The 22,140-nt window shown below is 42.1% G+C and overlaps 2 pseudogenes; both read right to left on the reverse strand.

The window, feature by feature from the left end:
* Window positions 1-2,079: 2,079 nt before the first annotated feature.
* Window positions 2,080-2,188, reverse strand: LOC138219207 (5S ribosomal RNA; annotated as a pseudogene).
* Window positions 2,189-3,778: 1,590 nt separating this feature from the next.
* Window positions 3,779-22,140, reverse strand: part of LOC138242774 (zinc finger and SCAN domain-containing protein 2-like) — a 587,776-nt pseudogene continuing 569,414 nt past the window's right edge.

Below are 22,140 nucleotides of genomic sequence, written 5' to 3' on the forward strand. Positions count from 1 at the left end.
CATCATGAGAAAGTGGATTAACCTGCTGTACACAGGTAGCAACAGCAGAGTAATGGTTAATGGCAATAGATCACGCCCCTTTGAAGTCTGTTCAGGGGTGAGGCAGGGCTGCCCATTATCCCCCTTGTTATTCGTTTTGGCTATGGAGCCCTTAGCCTGTGCCTTGCGCCAGGATCAGGCCATTAATGGGATACCAGTGCCTGGAAGTGGGGGAGGAGAGGTAAACACATCTCTATACATGGATGACGTCACCCTGATCCTCTCTGACAATGCCTCAATTAGCAGAGCTCTGCAGTGCTGTGATCGTTTCTCTTTGGCTTCCTCTGCAAAAATTAACAAATCTAAGAGTGAGATTTTTTATCAGAACTGGAGGGAGCCAAAAGAAGGACATGATCTCAGCCTGCAAGAGAACAGAATTAAGGTGTATTTTGGAGAAGAGATGGGAACAGTAAATTGGCAGAACAAATTGCCAATCTTAAACAAAAAACTGATGCAATGGAAGGACCGAGACCTCACCATGACAGGGAAGGTGCTGGTCATCAAAGCCGAGCTCTTGCCTGTCTTGAATTTTCTGGCTTCTACCTTCCCAATCCCACACCGTGTTGCGGCGGTGCTGAGGAGATTGATGTTTCAATTTCTATGGGGTGGGAAGCAGGAAAGACTCAGAAGAGAAATAATGTACAGGCCGCTACTCTCAGGGGGGAAGTCAGTCCCAGATATTGCTATGAAGCTGCTGTGCATTTTCCTGGCCTCTGTGCTGAGAGGCTTTGCAACAGCGCCTGGAGAGTACCTGGACTTATTTTGCCAGGCTCTGGGTAGGTAGGGAGGTGTTCAGAGTGTGGGGTGTCAGACCCAAGCTGGATGTCACACTCTCTGACACATGCCCTGCAATTTATGGGACAGTTAAAAGTTTTGTAAGATCTCACCCAATTGGCCATATTCCCCTCCGAGATGTCAGCGTCCAAAAACTGGAAGATTTCATTGCACCCCAGAAGAATAGGCAGACCCATGTGAGCATTTTAACATCAGCCCAAACAAGGAAGGTGTGGAAACACTTCTCTAAGTTTCTGTGCAACATTCACAGAGACGTAGCCTGAAATGTCATCCACCAGTGCTTACCGGTGCGAACTTTCTTGTACCGTAGGGCCTCACCCCCAGCCCTCGCTGCGTTTGGGTGGGCTGCGGTGAGGAGGAGACTGTGACCCATCTCCTGTGGTCCTGCTTTTTTGCTAAGACCTTCTGGGCCCAGTTTGAACACTGGTTGCAAGTTCTCTCGCCCCAATTTTCCCTGACCGCTGCTTTCGTTATATACGGCATCTCTCCTGACAAACTTCCTCCTGACGTGTTTGCACGAAAGCAGAAAATCTGTGGGAAATAGAGGGCATAGGACAGTATCTCAAGATGCTTGTGGTTGTGGGGGACTGCGTTCGCACTCTCCCCTGATGTGCTTGGTCCAACATCAGATACAGAAGATTTACGACACCACGAATCATGTGCTTGCTAAAGGGTCCCAGTTTGAAAGGAATCGATGACGCTACTAGTTCTCTGTTTCTTTTACTTATAGGTCCAGAGAAGCAATTCAAGCTGGTTACACTACTCCTTCCGGACATTCATTCCCTTTTCAAAGGGAGTCTTTTTGCTGTAGTTTGCATTATTTAGGATGATTATCGAGATTAGCCTTTATTTGGTCATGGGGGGCCTCGGTACTGTATGCTAATTCTAAAGACAGTTTCACCCGTTTTCTGATTGCTAGGTTCTGTACCAGTACAGACATGTCAAACAGTGAATGGCTGTACCTCTATTGCATCCGTGCTCAATTAATGAAATCAGTAATAAGTGAATATATGTATAGTTATACATAAACAAGTGGTTTATTGACTGATCTTCATTTGCAGATTTAGAGGCAGCTTCGATATTCGTTTTACAAACTTTTTTTTTTATATGTATGAGTCACACACAAAACATCTCAAAAATGAGGCTATAGATCACTTTTCTTGTAAGTGTTAAATGTCCATACTTCAGGGTTTCCTCCCAAAGCCTACGGCACCAATGGCGACCTCTGCTGGCTGAGAGAGCAAGAGCTTACAGCACCTGGTATTCCCAGGTGGTCTCCCATCCAAGTACTAATCAGACCTGACCCTGCTTAGCTTCTAAGATCAGACATGTTCAGGGTGGTGTGGCCATAAGCTAAAGCAATGGCACCTGACACGCTACTTGAAGCTGTTTGGCGGGGGTTCCGTGTCCCCTGAGCGGGATCGTTCATTTGCAATTCTTTGGAAAGGAGCTTCTTTCGAAATCAATGCGTGGCTGGATGTTCACAAATGTGCTCCCTTGTGTTGGCTTGTCCTGCACTGGATAAGGACAAACAGGTATCAGCTTGTTCCCTTCTCCCGCCCCTCTCTGTTTATAGTAGAACCTCCTGTCCTGACTGGAGGACCTCATCCAGCTGTGTCTGAAGAGATGCCAAAGTACCAGCTTGATCCACACCCCGGTACTTCTCTGTGTACAGTAGAGCCTCCTGTCCTGAATAGAGGAGCCCATCCAGCTGCGTCTGGAAAGAAGCCAGGGTATCAGCTTGTTCCCTCCTACCACCCCCCTCTGTGTACAGCAGAGCCTCCTGTCCTGACTTGAGGAGCTCACCCAGCTGTGCCTGGAGAGAAGCCAGGGTATCGGCTTGTTTCCCCCTCCCACCCCTCTCTGTGTACAGAAGAGGTTCCTGTCCTTACTGGAGGAGCTCACACAGCTGTGTCTGGAGAGAAGCCAGGGTATCGGCTTAATCCACACCCCCACCCCTCTCTGTGTACAGTAGAGCCTACTGTCCTGACTGGAGGAACTTAAAAGGCATCCTCTCACGAGGCACCAATAAATGTAGGTGTCTTGTGCATTTACCAGGACAATTATTAATTGTAGCAGTAAGTCACAAAATGATTCTTTGATGGTTATTAGAAGACCGACCCAGCAGGATAACTCAGCAACGCACATACACATGGATACTAATACACGAGAGTACATTTATTATTACATAAAATGTGCATAGATCTTATAGTGAGGGTTAGCAGAATACAAAAGGTATGTATTCAATCACAAAGAGTTACAAACCAAGATGGACATACATTCCATATATCATTCATTTAGACCGTTTTGTAAATGAACTTTGTTACAACTTGTACATTAGATACTCAAAAGCAAGTACATGACTCATAGGAATTAAATTGATATCAACTCAGGTTGAGGTAACAATTGAATTCTCGAGCTGTAATGCAGAATGTTGAATACTCGTCTGCTCTGTGGGGGTTCAGATCTCCCGCAGACGCAAAGAAGCAGTAGCAGGCTGTTGCTGCGTCCAATCGGTGCTCTCTGGCCCTCTCTGGCTCGGCCGGTGCCAGGCAGTGCTGGTTCGACTTGAGAGAAGAAGAAGAAGAGAGATTTCTGCTGCTGTGCGCTGCTGATGCTCTCTGAAGACCGGCTAGTTAGTGTTGGCTGAAACAAAGGAGAGATTGCACACAGAAAAGTGACTACAGATCCGAGCAAGTCGCACTCTTTAGACAGGAAGAAGACCGGTTCGTTCCTGATGTAGCGCTAGTCCTGAATACTGATATTCAGCTGTCCACAGCTCCGACCGTAGTTCACTCGTTGATCAGGTGAGCGTTCGCGGTGGGTTCACGAGGCTTGCTGCTGGGCTAACCTCGGGTGGATCCTTTGGTTATGGGCGGGCAACCTCCGTTCTTGACTCTTAGAACAAGGAAAAGTCCTGACATTCGGACACATTGGCGTTTACGTGACTGTCTGAGCTGAGTCTGAGGATGTCCAGGAGGAGCTGGAGTTTTACCTGGAGGTACTATGGTCGCTCATTGGTTGAAAGCTCCATGGGCATTCGAGAATCATTTTGTGACTTACTGCAACAATTAACAATTGGCCCAGTAAATGCACAAACCCCTACATTTATTGGTGCCTCGTGAGAGGATGCCTACATTTATTGGTGCCCAGTGTGAGGATGAGTAACCATGCACTCATCCTTGGGTGTAAACCACTTGGGATGAGACTCTCCCTTGGAATCTCCCAGACAGTGAGGCACCAGAGATGACCATTAATTAGGGTGGTTGATGTGTCTCAGCTTTGGGAATTGTTCCTTATCAGAACACTCTATCAGCTAGAAAAACACCTTAAATGTGAACCAAATGGAATGGCCTCTCTGTGTCCAGCACCACTTGAGACGAGGGAGAGAGAGACTGGCAAAGGAGCAGCAAACTCAAGCTACAACGGTCTCTGTCCTGTGTGAATGCGCTGGTGGACTATTAAGCTACTTGAGTGACTAAAACTCTTCCCACATTGACTACAGCTGAAAGGTCTCTCTCCTGTGTGAATGCGCTGGTGTGACTGTAAGTGGCTTTTCAGACTAAAACTCTTCCCACACTGATTGCAGCTGAACGGTCTCTCTCCTGTGTGAATGCGCTGGTGGGTTTTTAAGCTACTTGACTGACTAAAACTCTTCCCACACTGATTGCAGCTGAACGGTCTCTCTCCTGTGTGAATGCGCTGGTGGGTTTTTAAGTGACTTGACTTACTAAAACTCTTCCCACACTGATTGCAGCTGAACGGTCTCTCTCCTGTGTGAATGCGCTGGTGGGTTTTTAAGTGACTTGACTTACTAAAACTCTTCCCACACTGACTGCAGCTGAACGGTCTCTCTCCTGTGTGAATGCGCTGGTGGGTAATTAAGTTACTTGACTGACTAAAACTCTTCCCACACTCACTGCAGCTGAATGGTCTCTCTCCTGTGTGAATGTGCTGATGTCGTTTTAAGAGGTGCGAGTGACTAAAACTCTTCCCACACTGACTACAGCTGAAAGGTCTCTCTCCTGTGTGAATGCGCTGGTGGGTTTTTAAGTGGCTTGACTGACTAAAACTCTTCCCACACTGACTACAGCTGAACGGTCTCTCTCCTGTGTGAAGGTGCTGATAGGGTTTTGAAATGCTAGACTGACAGAAACGCTGCTTCTCCCTGTGCCATAATGGCAGTTTGTCCACTCCATCTGAGCAAGGCCTTGAGTGATTCTTCTTCATCCCCTGATCGTGCTGGGGTCTCTTATTCTGCAAATGCTCCATGGAATGGCCTTGCTCTGTGTGATGAAACTGAGATTTGTTTTCATCATTATGTCCCTCAGTGTGCTGCACAGCACTGTGAATCATCTGGGGCTCCTTCTCCAGCTCTCTGAGGCTAAAACCGTCCAGTTCATTCAGTTGATCCTCTCTTTGCCCAAGAACAGACATACTCTCCAGTTCATTAAAACTTTCAACGATTTTCTCAGTAACCAGATTATTAAACCTGTGTGTAAAGTTATCAGATACTAAGGGATCATATGATTGTTTGAGACTCTGCAATGACAGTCTCTCCACTTGAACAGAACAAGGCCTAATTATTATCAAGCCCTGTAGGAGCTGCTGTTGCTCCTCCCTGTACTGACTCTTCTCAGTGTGCTGTGACTCAGTACTGTTCTCTTCACCAGGTACATCAGTCTGCTGCTCTGCAGGGTCAATCAACTTGGGCTCCATGTCCTGCTCTGTAAGATTTAAAACATCCAGTTTTTCACTGTGCTCTTGTATAGAGATGCAGCCCAGTTCATTACAGCCTTGTGTAATATTGATTGTGTCCAGATTATTAATATTCTCTGTAAAATCATCACATACTAAGAGCCCAGGTGTCTCACTCTCAGGCTCTGTCTTCATCATGGGCACAGAGTCCAGTGCCTCTTTCCCTTCTACGGCAGTGACCTCTGTTTCCTGCATCAGCCTGTGCATCTCCACACTGTGCTGCAGTTCAAGAGGAGCCCTTTCCCCAGCTTCAATAAGAGCACTGGCCTCTGAATCTGTAAACACAAGACAAGACCTTTATAAGAATAAACTTTATTTTATAGTTTTATACCTTTAGAGGTGGCTTCTCAAAGCATTTTACAGAATGCCAACAACAAAAAATACACAAACTTAGCATGACGAGAATACACAGTTAGAGGAGACAGTAGACAGTGGTACTAAGTAAAGTAGGAACAGAGGGGTACAGAACAGTTAAATAAAGGCTCTTCTGAAGAAAATGTTTTTGAGTCTGGATTTGGAGTTTAGAGAAGGTGACTCTCTGATATCCTTGGGGAGAGAGTTCCAGAGCTTGGGGCATAAAATTAGAAGGCCCTGTCACCCATACAATGTAGACAGCCTTGGGGGACAGATAGGAGAACAGAATTAGAAGAGCGAAGATTGCAAGGTAGGGAGTAGGGTGATAATATCAGACCAGCATGGAGGTGTCAAGCCAAGCCAAGACAAGACATGGAGAGTCTTATAGGTGAGCAGGAGGATTTTTAAGCCGATATGAAACTTGACAGGAAGCCAGTGCAAGGACTCCGGGATAGGAGTAATGTGATCATTTGTACTAGACCTGGTCAGGATTCTGGCTGCTGAATTTTAGACATACTGCAGTTTGTTCAATGTGGATTTAGAAACCCCAGAGAGTAGAGCGTTACAGTAGTCAATTTGGGAGAAGACAAAAATTTTCAGTCAAAGTTAGTGATAACACAGGGCATAGTCGAGCAATATTTATGAGGTGAATGAAAGATGTTCTGACAACATGCTGCACATGTGGGTCGAACGTCAAATATCATCCCCAAGTTTTTCAATTTAGACTGAAGCTCAAGTACAAGACCATCTACAGATAGGGTTACACATTGGTTGTACAAAGTTGATGGGTGGTGCCAATAAGCATGACTTCAGTCTTGTCACAGTTAAAGGAAGGAAATTTTGAGTCACCCAAGTTTTTATATCGGGGATGCAAATTAATAGAATAGAGACAGCCACATCAGCGTCAGGTTTGGTATGGATGTATGTTTGAGTATCATCAGCATAGTAGTGTTGTAACAGAAAGAATAAGGTTCTGGATCCCGAGATGAAGTAAAACAGATTAGTTTATTGCATGCAAGGAACAATAAAGCCGAAGTCTTGTTTCCCGCAAGAAACAACAAAACCGAAGTATTGTTCCATGTGCCGGTACAAACTTTTAGGTTATATAGTCCTTCCTTGCTGCTTCGGACGTCAATCGGTGTTATGGTAAGGGGGGGGTCATGGTATTTGGCCAGTTAAGAGGTCCTGGCCAAATGGTCAGTTTAAGATTATGCCCCCAGGGGGTTCCTTGCTCGCATCTGGAATCCTTATCAGTTAACCCCCTTTCCTGCCATAAACCCCTGTTGCTTAGAAGTCTAATTTTCAGGCAGAACTGACTTAAGTTATTAACCCTTTTTACATCTTGTCTCTTTCTTCAGTAGTGAAAGCTGAGGCCATGTGATCTTAAAAGCCTTAAACTACACACATGTATACTAGTACACTCACAATCAATTTGGGTTGTTTTAACATAGTGGAATAAGTGGGTATAAGGGCGTGTTCTGATTTAGCTCTGTCAGAAACATAACTACCATGTAAAAAGTAAGTCTACTGTAATAATATCACAATTACATTACATTTACATTAACAGTGCACTGAGAGAGAGAGAGGGGTTAATACAGACACACTGACTGGACACTACAGCACATTAACACTGCACTGAGAGAGGGATTAATACAGACACACTGACTGGACATAACAGTACATTAACACTGCACTGAGAAAGAGGGGTTAATAGATACATACTGACTGGACACTACAGCACATTAACATTGCTCTTAGAGAGAGAGGGGTTAATAGATACATACTGCCTGGACACTACAGTACTTTAACACTGCACTGAGAGAGGGGGGTTAATACTGACACTGACTGGACACTACAGGACATTAACACTGTACTGAGAGAGAGAGGTGAATACAGACACATTGATTGACTGGACACTACAGTACATTAACACTAGACTGAGACAGGGGGCTTATACAGACATGGACAAACTGAAACTTAGATCATATTACCACTGCACGGAGAGAGGGGTTAATACAGACACTGACTGGACACTACAGGACATAAAGTCTGCACTGACAGAGAAGGGTGAATACAGACACATTAACACTGCATTGAGAGAGGGCTTAACACAGGCACTGCGACTGGATAATACAGCACATTAACACTGCAACCAGAGAGAAGGATTAATACAGACACTCTAAGTCTACACTCTAAGCTCTAAGTCCCACACCTGAAGAAGGCTCCACAGCCGAAATGTTGTGTTTTCTTTCTTCTTTTGTTCAGCATGAAATAAACCTATTACTTGTTCCTAAATTAAAAATGGATGACTAGAAGGTGACTATGACAGACACTTGACTTGACTAAGACTATGACTAAATCAAAAACTGGAAACTAAATTAACACTGCAAACAAGTACACAGAAAAGTAACACTCAGAATTAACAACTTTTCTAAGCACGCATTACATTTGTTGGTATCATACACCTCTATTGACAGCAACAATCAGCATCGACCAGCAAATTCTTAATAACCACGTCAAGGTTTAAATGTGAAAACAGCATGTTGATTGGTCAAAGCCCAAGCACAGTCCCCAGTGTGCTGTTTATGGTTGAACTCTAGAAGCAGTGAATGGTTTAGAAAGTGAATTCAGAGGGAGACAGTCTGATACAGAACTGTTTAATTACAGAGAGGCTCCCAGGTGGATCAGAAAGAGGTAAGATGGTGATTCAGAAAAAAAAAACCAAAGAGGGGAAAAAAGGCAAAAAGGCACAGAGATAACCAGTGGGAGAAAATGAGATCGGGGATGATTTTCCACTAATTCATTACTTGATATGATAAGAGGGGAAAAGGGTTGTTCTGAATACACTTTACTGAAGATAACGCTAACACGAGTGAGTGACACTTATTAACAACAGCGGATTGAATCATAATAATAAATAAAAAACTTTATTCTATATAGCACCTTTAAAAGGGGCTTTTCAAAGCTCTTTACAGAGGGAAAAAAAGCTACACAGTAGGAGGAGGCAGCAGAATTAGGTACAGTGTTCGGGTGCAGTGAGGTTTCAGAAAGGGCAATAAGGAGTTTGATTAAACAGATTGAGATCTAGATTGAGATGCTCATTGAAAAACTGGCCATCTGATAGTCAGATCTGTTTGAGTGGCAGGGTGAGATGGTGAGATTGCTTATGTTGCTCCTTGCAACTGCAGGATACAGGTCGGACCCAGTCTGGACACGACAATAAAAAGGCAAGACCCCCAACAAAAGCAAAGACCCAAACACACAAATGATCTGAACCTGATTCTTTAGAAAGCAGAGAGCATAGATTCTAAAATAACCCACAAATATCAAATTTAGTAAAATAACATTGAGGTGAATTGGTTAGAAACACCTTCTCCTGATTAGTGGGTGGATTCTGAGAATAAGCAGATAAATTGCCATTAATCTGGTAACATCAGGGTTAAGCTTTGAAGAGAGATTTAACTGCAGGTAACATTTACAAACATTTACAGGCAGCAAGGCAGTTGATCTCTTCTTTAGGTCTTTGTAGGAGTTATTTAAGAGCTGAATACTTAGCAACACCTTCTTTATAGATTGGGTAACTTGCATGCTGTATGTTTATTGTGTGTGTAGATTAGTGTGTGTATTGTCACTGTTAATAAATATTTGTTAGCCCAGTGTCTTACTTCTGCCTCTTTCTGTGTCAGCACAAAGAACACAAGTGCTTCTCAATCTTATTATTGCTCAGTTATATAGGGGTTATAGTCATTTCGTTTAATTGTTGATTCACCCTCTGGGCCATTTCAGGTTGTTCCTCTAATTTCAAAACCCCCTATTCGTAACAGCTGGTGTCACCAATTTTCTGTGATAAACTGGTATCCCGTCCATGGTGTATCCCACACTGTGCCACTTGCATGCTGGGATAGGCTCCGGCTCTACTGTACCACTGTACTGGGTAGAGCAGTGAATTCAACTGAGAGGAAATGACTGTATCTCTAGAAGACTCATACACCTTCTGCTTTGTGCTTAATCCAAAGAGGTCAGGAAGAGAACAGTGGACCTTGCAGTGCTGGTACTCAACAGTAAGAGCAGACAACACTGGCCAGACATTCAGCACAAAAACACCATGAGAAAAACCCAGGGAACAGAGTTTGTACTTTTAATTCCTTCCAAATCCACAACACTCCTTCTCCTCCAAGATCAATCAACACAGAAGAATCCCCAAACTTCAAACACCCCAATACACTGCACCTCACCAGAGACAATCCAATATTCACTTGCTCCTGCACCTCAAACCCCTGACCGCTGGAAAACATAAGAATGCATACAGCCATCGACTGATCGACCATTTTTATCCTGTTTACAATTTCACGGTTATTTCCAGATTTTATTTGCGTATGTAAATCCTAAATCACTGGAAACACGATTGGCCAAGAATGTTAAAAATAAGGAAGATGTTCCAAAAATTAAAAAAAAAACGAAACAAGTAAGATACGAACGTTTTTCCGTAATGATTATGTAAATACAGTAGCTCATCATTTTTTTTTATCTGAGTCATTGAATGATATGGAGTCAGTCTAAATTATGTGTTCTAAGCCCCGTTTCTGAAATAAAGATGTTTTCAGCACCATAATTAGAAAACAACAGTTCAGTACTGTACTGAGAGAGAGAGGGGTTTGTACAGACACACTGACTGGACACTCCAGTACATGAACACTGCACTGAGAGAGAGAGGGGTTCATACAGACACACTGACTGGACACTCCAGTACATGAACACTGCACTGAGAGAGAGGGGGGTTCATACAGACACACTGACTGGACACTCCAGTACATGAACACTGCACAGAGAGAGAGAGAGAGAGAGAGAGAGAGAGAGAGAGAGAGAGAGAGAGAGAGAGAGAGAGAGAGAGAGAGAGAGAGAGAGAGGGGGGGGGGGGTTAATACAGACACACTGACTGGACATTGCAGTATATGAAAACTACACTGAGAGTGAGAAGGGTCAATACAGACAAAGTGACTGACATAATAGTCCAAAGGAGTTAGTACAGACAGACCCTGGTGGACTGGAATGTTTAAACCTATCTATATAAATATAAAATCTAAAGATATAACACAATAATTATAATACAAATACAACATTTGTATTTTCCCGAATGACGTCGGATTGTACACTGATTCGGTGAAAGAATTATATTATAATACAAATACAGTATTATATACCGTGATATATATATATATCATAATAACGTCGGATTACACACTGATTTAGAGAAACAAATGCTGAATATGAACGAGTTATTTTTATAACCGGCCAACAGTTCAGTTTCCAGTAAAGAATCCCGTTGCTACATCACACAAGACTTTCCGACTTCACTCTGTATCTCTCCACTATATTCTCACCAGTGAGGAAGTTAAAGATACTGGTTTTAAACACAGACACTCTGACTACATACAAGTCACCACACTGACCAGACAGCTCCAGTTTCGTGTTCAATTCTTCTTTTATTTCTGCAGTGACTTCACAGGGAAGCGGGTGTCCAACACGATCTGTCCCTCCCTGATCTCCTCCTGCTCCCGACTCCTTCTCCCACAGCTGCAATCTCACCTTCAGGCTCTCGTTTTCCTTCTTCAGCTGCGCCATTTCACTCCCGACACTTTCTTCCATACACTGTGTGATTTTAAACACAGACCGTCTCGCCAGAGTCTGGGAGACGCTGCGGAGTTTGTTTTCAATCTCATCCTCAGAGTCAGACATCCTGTTTCGGAACACATGTGAAACTTCATACACGATCGATTTGAGCAAAACCTCCATGAAAGAGCGAAGTTCAGTTTCCAGATTGAACAGTAAAATTGCCATATTTAACCAAAGTTGATCACAAATACAGAGAGATTGCTGTGCTGATACTGAAATGACAAACACTAAAACTCCTACGCCCCTACGGGTCTATATTATTGCAAGGGTTTTAATTCACACCTGAAGCAGGAACTGGCGATCACTCCTACATCCTGCCACATGACGCACTTCATAGTGATTGTTGCTATGCACTTCACGTGAAGGACTTTCAGTATGTTGGATCTTGTTGAATATACAATGAAAAATAATGTAGCATTGTTTACAAATATATGTGCGTAAAATATACACATATATGTACACATACAAATATATATGTTGTATTTTCATATATTTCCAGATCCTTCGCCTGTATTGAAATAAATAACAGTACTTAAATGTGTATTGAAATAAAGAGATCAAACTTTGAATGTAATGGATTCATACAGTATCTAAACAATGTCTGCTAATAGACGGTAATGTGGACAATTCCTGTTGCCAATTGGTTGGATATCTCCAAGACATCCAAGAGATCAGGTATTGAAAATATTTTTTAAACAGAAAATGTGAAATGGAAAGTAGGTCAAAAGCCTTCTGATAACCTAAGTACACCATACTACATGTTCTGTGCATCCATTAGTTTTATGGGCTTTATGGGATTTAATTAATTAGACAAATTATATTTCTGATTACAATAGATAGTTTTATATCTCTATTCATAGTAAAGGTTGGTTTTATTATAATTTATAGTAATCCTTTGTTTCATTTTTTTTTCAGAAAAAAAGACTGCAATGTTGATGGAATAAGAAAAAAAGGTCCCTAAAAGACTGATTTGAATGAAGCATTTTTTATCCAAATTTAACATTTTGCAGCTCTCTGACAAACCAGCAGCATTCTGACAGACAGAGGAGTTGTAAACTGTCATTGTCTCAGTTGTCCAGAGGAGCAGAGTGACTGAGAGGTCAGAGCTGTTAGCTGGTATTGTCAGTGTGAGAACAGCTCTCCAGCTGTCTCATTGACTTCACACCACCTGAGTGCTGATGCTCTTTCTCTCCTGCTCGTCTCCTCTCCACTACCGTCTTTTGTTCTTTTGTTTGATTTATCAGCTGCCCCTCATACATGAAGGAGGCACCAAAGCCAAAACATTGTGTCTCTTTTCTTTTCACTATGGAATAAACCTTTACCTGCTCCTGTCTCATTCACTCTCTTTCTCACCTTGTCTGCAGTCTCACCTCCTGCTGCTCCATTGTCTGCAGTTTCTGTCCAGAGTTTCACCTCCTGCTGCTCCATTGTCAGAATGAATGATGAGTCACAGGACTGTTCTCACCTGTTAACACCCAGTAACATTTCTGCCCAGGTGGCAATTTAAATACCTGATTCTGTATTTTAATGTGTCTGTTTTGTGTTTAATGTCTTCACCCTGCTCTTTTTTGTAATGAAATTTATGTGCTTGAAGTTGTAAAACTCAAACCTTGGTTTACTATGAGATTTTAACATGATTTCTTGCTGTAATGTTCATCTGCATTTGATATGTTTATATTTCACTATATTTAATCATAATCATATGTACTCATACATAATCCATGTAGATAATGTAAAATAAATCTCATGTCACAGTAAAGGCCCACACAGTGAGAATTCTTGAAGAATAAAATCACACTGCACAACTTTGGGACATCACGTCCAAGTTTAGTGACAGCAACATTAGAGATTTTAAGCTAAGACATTTCAGATCACCTTTTTATTAAAAGTTCAAGCAAAATTGAATAACTTTGCAAGGAACATTTCAAAATCTCAATCAAATCCAGTACAATCCCAATGGATTAATCTGAATTTACTCTCTGCGATCCCGACAAGTTGGGAAACAATTTTATGGTTCTTACGGTAAGAAAAATAGCACGAGACCACACAGATTCTTTAATGCTTACATCATAATGTTATTAGACTAGGACACCAATGTGAATATGTGTTTGGGTTTCGATGAGCTGATTCTTGTTGAAGAATTGGTGATTTAAGATTAAAGAATCAGTAGTGTCGGAAAGCAGGAGCTCTGTTTCTCAGCGATCTTGAAGGCATGTCTATGTAGAGCACAGTGTGAAGATCTGTACTAAAGAACACCAAGTGCTTAATATGACATCTTTTACCATTGCAACTTTTCATCTCAGGTATACTTTTAGAAGGCATAGAAAGAATAGTTGTGTTGACACTCTCATCACACAGCAGAGTGGCGCATCTGATGCGTGCTGGGCCCATAACCCAGAAGTTGATGCAGCAAAACCCTTCTCTTCTATGGACGTTTTATGGAAGACTTAAGCACACCATCGGGTCAATGTAGAATAAGAAAAAAAACATAAACAAAGTCTCTTCGTATAAGTCCCGTTCTAAGTTTCTTGCTTTTGTGAGCAAACTTACCCAGATCTGCAATATTTTAAAATATATGGAATAATTAATTGGAAATAACTAAATTATCGACAATATCCAGTTATATACTTGGACAGACAAAAAAATGATTATGATATTACATATAACCACATACTTCATATCCTACAGATTAACATACTGACCAGAATAATTGAAAAGCTTTGATTCTGAACCCCTGCAGTTAGTGTTAATTAGAAAAACAAGTGCTGAAACCTGAGCATAAAATCAGCTGCTCTCCAGGTTTGTTCCACATGGTTTTTCGTTGCAATTGAGCTCAGAGCTGGAGATGATCTCTAGATAGAACCGTGTTAACTAGTCTGCAGCTGTGTGCTCCTTTCGAAACTTTGTTGCAATTGACTCAATGTGTGGTTCAATAGTTCTCAGGTGCAGTTCACTTACACAGAGGACATGTTTTGGGTTGTAAAACCCAAAACAGTAGCAGCAGTTAGAAGTTTGCTGTGCTTCCAGGATCATTTTCAGCCTTATAAACTGGTTATCACACTGCTGATCACTATATTAAGCAGTTAATAGCCTGGAGCTGTTTAGACTGCTCTTGTCATTTCTTTTAATAAGAAGCACCGAACAATTTTAGAAAGCTTTTCAAGTTCTGATATAAATTTGTTTATTTCTGGCTATCAAATGAGAGACTCCAGAATATTAAAAAGTGCTTCGACCTTTAAGTCGGGGTTTTACAAACTAGGGTACTGAGGGAGTGCCCATACATGCTCTGCAATGGGGAAGAAATCGAAATTCTCATCTGTGCTGTGAAGGAGATTCTCAAATGCTTCCATCATATTGCTTTCATGCTAGGATACAAGTGTGTATAAATGTTTGGTTTTCACTGATTCTTGTTGAAGAATTGGGGATTTACGGTGAAAGAATCAGTATCCTCGGAATGCAGAAGCTTTGTTTCTCAGCAATCGTAAGGATCCCGAAGACAGGTCTATGTAGAGCAGTGTGATGATTTGTATTAAAAAGACAATGTCAGCAATTCAAAGCATGTAGGCAGCATGAATAAAACAATGCAGAGCTCAGTAAAAACAATCTGAAGCCTTAATTCCCTTCATATCCCGAGCAGTGCATTCTGACACGGTGGCTGTGTAGAAGAAAATGAGAAATGCCAAACTTTACCCACCTCATTGCGGTTACTGCTACTCCTGCGTCAGTAGCTTTAAGATTCTCCTGACATCTGATTGTCTTGCATCTAACATTAAGAGGATTTCTCTGCTGGCCACGAGACACGAACTGGCAACTTTCCAGCCACAGGCACAGATCCCTACCCACCACACCACCCCATATACTATGGATGGTACTACTGCGCTGAGCTCACTCTGGTGCAGTTCAGCAATGTGAGAGGAAGGGCAGTAACGCAATGGATAACGCATATCAGAAGATTGTAGGTTCATCTCCTGCTTGACTCGTGTTGGCTCCTCAGTAATAAATGTCCTCTGTGTAAGTGAACTGCACCTGAGAGCTATAGAACCACACATTGGGTCAATTGCAACAAAGTTTCGAAAGGAGCACACAGCTGTGGACTAGTTAACACGGTTCTATCTAGAGATCATCTCCAGCTCTGAGCTCAATTTCAACGAAAAACCATGTGGAACAAACCTGGAGAGCAGCTGAATTTATGCTCAGGTTTCAGCACTGTTGTTTTTTCTAATTAACATTAACTGCAGGGATTCAGAATCAAAACTTTTCAATTATTCTGATCAATGTGTTAATATGTAGGTCATAATTGTTATTTTTTCTGTCTCTTTCAAGTATATAACTGGAAATCGATAATTTAATTTAGTTATTTCCAATTCAACAATGTTAAATATTTTAAAATATTGCAGATCTGGGTAAGTTTGCTCTCTAAAGCAGGAAAGATAGAACAGGACTTAACTTCCACATTCAATTTATTGGTGATTCTTTGTTACGCACTGAACCTTTTTATTTTTAGCTTAAACAGAGAAAGCTATAAAGGGTCCTGAATCAAGTGTTCAGAATCATGCGGATCAGAAAATTGTAGATCTGACTCCTGCCTGGCTTGTCAATCAGGCTCCTGTCACGATCGCTAACCCCTCCTCTTAAGGGAGCTCCAGCCCTTCCTCGTTCCTTCCCATTGTCTGCACCTGTTCCCTATTCCCGTTCCCCCTTAAAAGCCAGACGCTGACCTCACTCCTGGCTTCTCATTGATTTCCGTGTCGTGAGAGCCCGGGGTCCTGCTGCATCTGGCTCCGTTATGGTTTTAGTTTCCTGGTCCTGATTCCCTGCCCCGCCGGTCCCGACCCGGTTCTGGTTTTAACTACGGATGGATCCCCTGGTCTTGGACTAAACCTCTCGTCTTGGATTCCTCCTCTGGATTTACCCTTGGATTGTTCGCCCTGGATTCACTCCCCCCGGACACTAGCACTGCATGGACACGCCCCCCTGTCTCCCGACCGACTCCTGCATGATATTTTTCCCCTTGTGTCTTCACTATTCTGGATTGCGTCGTCCGCATAGGGCCCGGAAAGAACTGTTCGTGACAGAATGAGAAGCCAACACCCGGGCCCCGCGGACGGCGTATTGGTACCTGGACTCCATCCTTTTTATTTTTGTTTTGTTTAGGGCTTCGGAGCCGCCCTGGAAAGGAGGGGCGTACTGTCACGATCGCTAACCCCTCCTCTTAAGGGAGCTCCAGCCCTTCCTCGTTCCTTCCCATTGTCTGCACCTGTTCCCTATTCCCGTTCCCCCTTAAAAGCCAGACGCTGACCTCACTCCTGGCTTCTCATTGATTTCCGTGTCGTGAGAGCCCGGGGTCCTGCTGCGTCTGGCTCCGTTATGGTTTTAGTTTCCTGGTCCTGATTCCCTGCCCCGCCGGTCCCGACCCGGTTCTGGTTTTAACTACGGATGGATCCCCTGGTCTTGGACTAAACCTCTCGTCTTGGATTCCTCCTCTGGATTTACCCTTGGATTGTTCGCCCTGGATTCACTCCCCCCGGACACTAGCACTGCATGGACACGCCCCCCTGTCTCCTGACCGACTCCTGCATGATATTTTTCCCCTTGTGTCTTCACTATTCTGGATTGCGTCGTCCGCATAGGGCCCGGAAAGAACTGTTCGTGACATACGCATGCTGACGCAGCTACTCACCTGATATTTAACATTCCTATAATCACAACTATGAATGTCCACTGTGGGTATTTTTTCCATGATTATTTATTCTGTCATTGAAGCATATTTTACCTCATACCGAAGTGTCATAATCACTGAAAAAATAGAAAATGATAAATCACTATGAATTGCATTTAGCCTGTTCTGATCTAGATATTCTATATACTTTAACATGCCATGTTCACAATGTCAAAACTCAGAAATGCAACAGTGAAGTGTTGTAATTACAAATATACATAGTGTTGGAATATTGAGATGTTTTGGTAATGAGGAAGGAGAGACATGCCATGTTCACAGGGTCATATTTAAAAAAATGGTACAGTACAATTTCTTGTACTTCAGGATTAAGAGAGCCTGTTACATTGTGTCTCACACCTCAGTGTCAGAATTTTGAGATGTTTTTATAACCAGGGGGTAGGTTTATAGCAATAAACAGAAAGTGCCATCACCCTTTGCTCATCCTCGGTTAACTATATATTATCATATGCCATGTTCTAAATGTCCCATTTATATTAAAATTTCTTGTAAAATGCAAGATTTTAAGACTTTTTATGATCAGAAGGCAAGGTTGTGGTAAATATGCAGAAAGTGCCTGTGAACTTATGTTTTGCCTTTGTTTTTTTTACTTATTGTGTTTGTGTTATTGTGAGTTTTGAAAATTGGTTTACAATTTTCTGAAATGTGTTTCACACAAAAATGCTATTTGGATAGTCACAACTTACATATTCCCCTTTACTGAGAATAAGTATAGTAATCCATCCCGATTAGTACTTTTAAAAATTACTGTAGAGAGCCATCTACAGGCGAAAGGCGGCATAACATCACAGCAGCAGCATTTAAGGCAGAAGAAGAAGCTGGCGAATAAGAACCCATCTTCAGCCTCGTTAATGCAATACCATTGGGTGAAGTGGAAAAATATTTCTTGCTCTGAATCCTAACATTTTTATAGGAGGTGTTCTAGTACTTCTTGCCTCAGATAAAACTGCCAATACATCACTTATTTCTACTCCATCAATAGCAGCAGTGTTATCGGTACTGAGTCCTAAATGTATGTCCTGTCATCATATAAAATGTTGAAAGTTTCAACTGCATTCAACTGATCAAATTTCTCTTCGATGACTGTTATAATGTTATCCAAAATACATCCAAAACAAATTTGCACTGTTTTTTTTATCCAGAAGAGCATCATGAGACTCAAAACATACCTGTTTTTTCTTCTTTCCAGGAGGAAGGATTGTTCAGATGCAAGCATTGGTCCAAAATCAATGTGCTCTCCTATCGCTGTTGCTTCTTTAAATCCTTCATTTGAACGTCAATATTGAGGGATGATATCATACACATTTTGGTTTTCTTTTAAAGCAATTTTCTTAAAATATGAGCCTCTGTTATAGTTGTCTTGGAAGTTTCGCAAGGTATAATAGACCCCCTTGTGCCCTCAGCTAAAATATGATCAAATACAACAAAATTAATTTACACAGAACAGCATTTATGGTTGCATGTATATTAAAATTAAGATACATATACAAAAGTATTAAAAAAAACAAATGTACAGTCCTAACATAATCATGCTGTCCAACTGTCTTTTTTGCTTGTCAAGTTCTCCAACAAATCTGTGTCGTAATTTTAAATATTCTAACTAAGGGTGCAACAAGAGCATACATGAATTCTTCTGCCAGCCGTTTGAAGATCAAAGTCCATGGCTGAATATGATGTCCTTGAATGTTGGTCATTATTGGCCATTCCCAGTGATATTGACTTATGTACTTCATTGTTTAACAAAAACATTCACATTTCCTGCAAATATCAAGTGGGTTAAGGTTTTGCTAAGAAATCCAAATAAGTAGAGATGAGGTTTACATTGCAATAATGAGAAGTGTATTTCTGGGAGGGCTCAAACCACTAACCTTTCAATTAACAGAGACTCATGTGTGTCCCTTTTCTCCATTTGCAAGCCTGCAATATACAAGGCAAGATTTGTATTTCATCATACACAAGCTGTATGAATTTCATGAAAAGAAAGTTGTTCCAGAAAGAAAATGAAAACTTGCATTAAACAAAATCAAGCTGCACGTAATCATCCATAGTGATACATTTTGTAAGACAAGACAGGAAGAAAGGCACTGCTGGGATTTGAACTCAGGATCTTTTGTTTAAAAGGAAAGCATGGTAACCAAATCAGCAAAAGTGCATCAACACCATGTCTGACTCAGTGATTGCAGCTGACTGTCGCTGGAGGACAGTTCATTGTGAACAAGTCAGCCTACATAACAAGGGGGAAGAGACTGACCTCTGTGATGCAGTATCGACAAATACTAACCTTCTGTCCAACTGTTCTCTGCTGCATTCTGGATTAGCAGGTAAATATTGGTTTCCATGAATGTGTAGGGTTTTGTGTATTTACTGGGACAATTATTAATTGTAGTAGTAAGTCACAAAATGATTCTTTGATGGCTATTAGAAAACCGACCTTGCGGGATAACTCAGCAACGCACACACACAGATACTAATACACTTATTAATACGTAAAATGTGCATATAAACATAACAGATCTTAAGAGTGTGGGTTAGCAGAATACAAAAGGTATATATTAAATCACGAAGAGTTCCAAACCAAGAGGGACATACATTCAGTATACCATTCTTTTAGACTGTTTCGTAAATGAACTGGGATTACAACTTCTACACTAGATACTCAAAAGCAAGTACATCACTCATAGGTATTAGATTGATATCAATGGTGGTTGAGGTAACAATTGAATTCTCGAGCTGTAATGCAGAATGTTTAATACTCATCCAATCTATGTGGATTCAGATCTCCCGCGGACACAAAGAAGCAGTGGCAGGCTGTTACTGTGTCCAATCGGCACTCTCTGGCTCGGTGCCAGGCAGTGGCCAGTGCGGCTGGCGAGAAGGAGAAGAGGGAGAAATTCCTGCTGAGATGCGCTGCTGATGCTCTTTGAAGACCGGCTAGTTAATGTTGGTTGAAACTAGCAGAGCTTGTGCATATGGAAAGTGACTGAGGGTCCAAGCAAGTCACACTCTTTAGATGGGAAGAAGACCAGTTCTGAATCCTGAGATTCAGCTGTCGACTGTTCCGACCATAGTTCACTCATTGATCAGCCGAGCTTTGGCGGTGGAGTACCGGCGGTTCATGAGGCTTGCTGCTGGGCTAACCTCGGGCCGATCCTTTTGTTATGTGCGGGCAACCTCCGTTCTCGACTCTTAGAACAAAGTAAAGTCCCGGCACTCGGACACACTGGCCATCACGTGATTGTCCGAGCTGAGTCTGAGAACGTCCTGGAGGGGCCTCTTCTGGGCGTTGTGTTTTATCTGGAGGAACTACGGTAGTTCATTGGATTTTAAGTTCCACGGGCATTCAAGACCCACGTTGGGTTACCCTGCCCTACCAGTTCCTGATTGCCTGATTGAGGTGGAGGATGAGTAACAATGCACTTTGACCTTAGGGTTGTAAACCTTGGGATGAGCCCCATAGAATCTCCCAGACAGTAAGGCGCCAGAGATGACCATTTATTAGGGTGCCTGGTGAATCTCAGCCTTGGGAGCTGTTCCTTATCAGGAAACTCTATCAGCTAGAAAAACACCCTAAATGTGAACTAGATGGAATGGCCTCTCTGTATCCAGCTCCACTGAGATGAGGGAGAGAGGGACTGGCAAGGGAGCAGCAAACTTAATTCCCGTATTTTAAATAAGCCTTGCCGCTACAGAAGTGTCCTTAGAAGAAAAACATCTTCTATGATAGTGGTACAGTCCATCCCGCCCCTCCTATAGCCTTTCAAAGAGAAAAAAAATTGAAAACAAAGTATGTCTATGTGTGGTAATCAACCAAGTCTTACAAACATTCTAAACCCTTCCACCTCCTTTCATTGCAAATGATTTGTACATGTTAGAAGGTTAATTTTGGCTTCTGATATTATGGTGGATTAAGAGTCCTGGAATCTTTGTAGAAGGACAAAGATGAAAGAAAGGGCAGTGTAATCATGGCCAAGAGAAGGCAAATGTTGGACTATCTGCTTGGATTGAATGGAGCAAAACGTAGGCAACTCCTTGAGCAGAACCTGCTTCATCCTTCAGACTGGGGTTTCTGAAGATCTGTACATTTGAACTTTCAAAGTGACTAAAGTAAAGGAGTCTTCCCTTTTTACCACATAATTCCCACAGATCAACACTAACAGAGAGTCTAATTCCAGCCAGGATTCAATCACTGTCTCTCAGGCATCCCAGCAGTGGATTTCATGACTTCAGAAAGCCATCTTCACCAGTGGAGAACTCAATGCTCTGAGGTTTACTGGCAGAGTCTCACACTGGGTAATGTTAGATGTTGATAAATAATGTCCTATGGAATTCTACTATTGATAAATCCTACCATGGAACTGTGATGTGTCCTGAAAAAAATCTACTATGATAGTGGTACAGTCCAGCACAGCCTTTAAAATAGAAAAGAAAACCGGACAGCAACAAAGTAAGTCTGTGGTGTAATCAACTAGGTCTTGCAAACATACTTAACCTCTTCCAGCTACCAACATTACAAATGCTGTTTACACATTAGATGGTTATTTTTGGCTTCTGATATTATGGTGGAAAAAGAGCCCTGGAATCTTCGTAGAAGGACAAAAGACGGAAAGAAAGGGCAGTGTAACCATGGCCAAGAGAAGGGAAATGTTGGAGAGATCTCATTCACTTTTTATCATTGTTTTTCCAGCCCAACAAAGATCAACATATATGAGCAGGCGTCCTGTGTCAAATCCAATCTGCCTTCCTTACAAGCATACAGGAATGTCAGTGAATTAAATATTGACATA

This window comes from Lepisosteus oculatus, chromosome 14 (assembly GCF_040954835.1).
Source record: "Lepisosteus oculatus isolate fLepOcu1 chromosome 14, fLepOcu1.hap2, whole genome shotgun sequence".
Lineage (NCBI taxonomy): Eukaryota > Metazoa > Chordata > Actinopteri > Semionotiformes > Lepisosteidae > Lepisosteus > Lepisosteus oculatus.